The 3,150-nt window shown below is 44.8% G+C and overlaps 1 pseudogene; it reads right to left on the reverse strand.

Annotated features, from left to right (window-relative positions):
* The window catches only part of LOC111980062 (endoplasmic reticulum metallopeptidase 1-like), a 72,465-nt pseudogene that overhangs the window by 11,744 nt on the left and 57,571 nt on the right, over window positions 1-3,150 (reverse strand).

The raw sequence follows: 3,150 nt of genomic DNA on the forward strand, positions 1-3,150 counted from the left end.
GGGGGGGGGAGAATAAAAACACACTCATCAGATCACTCAAAGCTGTTTAAAGTCATCAGCTGATATGATATTTCCTAGTCATCATCCACATTTCATCTTTCTGCCTCATATCCTCCATTCCATGGTGGAGAGGGGAGTTGCTGCTGACCTGGTTGGTAGAGTATTGTAATAAATATTGCTATGCTGTCGCTTCCAAAGGTTTCTATGGGAATGTTATTTCCACAAAGACTACAGTCAGGAACATGTTCCTGTCCTCTTCCCTCTTTTGGAAAGCTAGCTATTATTAATCATGGTACTACTCTACTCACAAAGAAGGAGGAGAGGAAGAGTGTGGTGAGGGTGACGAGGGTGGCCAGGACCACGTCAGGGGGGATCTCTGTGCCGCTGCGCCCCAGGATGGGCGTGAAGATCTCAAACACCACCCAGATCAGGAACATGAAGTGGACATAGGGCAGAGTCAGACCCAGCTGGTAGAGAACAGAGTACTTCAGCGATGCACCTGGAGACACAGGAGAGATACATTAACTAACCCAGACCCAGCTGGTAGATAACAGAGTACTTCACCTGCACCAAACAAATAAGAGATCAATATAAAACCCTTTCAATTCAAAACTAATCATGTGATACAGCAATGTATCGTTGTTGCTGCTGAGCTGTGAAAATGACCTGACAACCTTCTGATTGAAACATCACACTTAATAATAACAATGGGAGCATTGAACAGTATCCACGTCTATCCATTTATTGTTCATGAAAAGGAATTTCCTTATGGAAAGCAACTTATCTATCGATCTACAGTGCATTCGGGAAGTGTTCAGACTAGAAGTCGACCGATTAATCGMAATGGCAGATTAATTAGGGCCGATTTCAAGTTTTCATAACAATCGGAAATCTGTSTTTTTTTACACCTTTATTTAAACTTTATTTAACTAGGCAAGTCAGTTAAGAACACATTCTTATTTTCAATGACGGCCTAGGAACGGTGGGTTAACTGCCTCGGACTAGTTAACTGAACGACATATTTTTACCTTGTCAGCTCGGGGGATTCAATCTTGCAACCTTACAGTTAACTAGTCCAACGCTCTAACCACCTGATTACATTGCACTCCACGAGGAGCCTGCCTGTTTACGCGAATGCAGTAGAAGTTAAGGTAATTGCTAGCTAGCATTAAAACTTATCTTATATAAAAAACAATCAATCAATATAATCACTAGTTAAACCTACACATGGTTATGATTTACTAGTTTTATCTAGCGTTTGTCCAAATCAAAATCAAATCAAATCAAATTTTATTTAGTCTCACATACACATGGTTAGCAGATAGTTCTAATGCGAGTGTAGCCGAAAATGCTTGTGCTTCTACGTTTCCGAACAAATGCAGTAAATAACCAACAAAGTAATCAACTAACAATATCCACAACTACTACTTATACACACACACAAGTGTAAAGGGATAAAAGAATATGTACATAAAGGAATATGAATGAGTTGTGGGTACAGAACGCATAGGCAAGATCAGTAGATCGTATAGAGACCGGGTATATAACATATGAGTATGGAGTTACTGTAGGTATGTAAAACATAAAGTGGCATAGTTTAAAGTGGCTAGTGGTACATTGTATTAACATAAAATGCAAGATGCAGTAGCATGATATAGGAGTACAGTATATACATATGAGATGGAGTATGTAGGTATGTAAACATTATTATTACAGTGCAGTTTAAAATGCTTGTGTACATTTTTACATAATTTCCAATCAATTCCCATTGTTAAAGTGGCTTTGGAGTGAGTCAGTATGTTTGGCAGCGGCCGACTAAATGGTAGTGTGGCTGTTTAAACATCTGATGGCCTTGAGATAGAAGCTGTTTTTCAGTCTCTCGTCCCTGCTTGTGATGCACCTGTAACTGACCTTCCCTTCTGGGTATATACGGGCGTGAACAGCAGGCTGGGTGTGTTTCCGTGATGAGCTTTATGGCCTTCCTTGTGACATCGGTGGTGTAGGCTGTCCTGGAGGGCAGGTAGTTTGCCCCCGGTGGTGCGTTCTCAGACCTGCACTACCCTTCTGGAGAGCCTACGGTTGTGGCGAAGCATCCGCTACCAGGCGTTGAACAGCCGACAGATGCCTCGATTGTTGCATCTGTCTTTTAGAAGTTTGTGAGTGCTTTGGGTGACAAGGCCGACATACTTCAGCACTCCTGAGGTTAAGAGCGCTCTGCCGCCTTGCGTTCACACGCTTCTGTGTGGGTGGACCAATTCGAAAGTTTGATCCGTTGATGGCTACACCGAGGAAACTTAAAAACTTTTCCACCCTTCTCCACACTACCCGTCCGATGTGGATAGGGTGCCCTCTGACGTTCCTGAAGTCCACAATCATCTCCTTTTTTTTTACGTTGAGTGTGAGGCTTTATTGTCCTGACACCACACTCCGAGGCCCTCACCTCCTTCCCTGGAGCCGTCTCTCGTTGTTGTAATCAAGCGCCCTACCAGCTGTAGTGTCATCCGCTAAAACTTGATGATTAGGTTGGAGGCGTGCATGCACACGCAGCTCGTGGCGTGAACAGGAGTACAGAGAGGCTCAGAACGCCCCTTGTGGGCCCCAGTGTTGAGGATCAGCGGGGTGGAATGTTTTACCTACCCTACACACACACTGGGGGCGGCCGTCAGAGTCCAAGTATCTCAGTTGCACAGCGCGGGTCGAGACCCAAGGGTCTCGAGCTTGATGACGAGTTTGGAGGGTACTATGGTGTTAATGCTGAGCTATATCTGATGAACACAGCATTCTCACATGGGTATTCTCTTTCCAGATGGCGTCTAGGCAGTGTGCAGTGTGGTTCGATTGCGTCTTCTGTGAACCTATTGGGTTCGTAAGCAAATTGGATGGTCTAGGGTGTCCGGGAGGGTGGAGGTGATATGGTCTTGACTAGTCTCTCAAAGCACTTCATTGATGACGGAAGTGATCCTACGGGCGTAGTCGTTTAGCTTCAGTTACTTAGCTTCTGGAACAGAACAATGTTGGCCCTCTTGAAGGCATGTTGGAACAGCAGATGGATAAGATTGAATTGAATATGTCCGGAAACACACCAGCCACTGGGCTGCGCAGGCCTCTGAGACCGGCTGGACCCGTCTGGGCCTGCAGCCTTCGAGGGTT

Source organism: Salvelinus sp. IW2-2015, linkage group LG20, assembly GCF_002910315.2.
Source record: "Salvelinus sp. IW2-2015 linkage group LG20, ASM291031v2, whole genome shotgun sequence".
Classification (NCBI taxonomy): Eukaryota; Metazoa; Chordata; class Actinopteri; order Salmoniformes; family Salmonidae; genus Salvelinus; species Salvelinus sp. IW2-2015.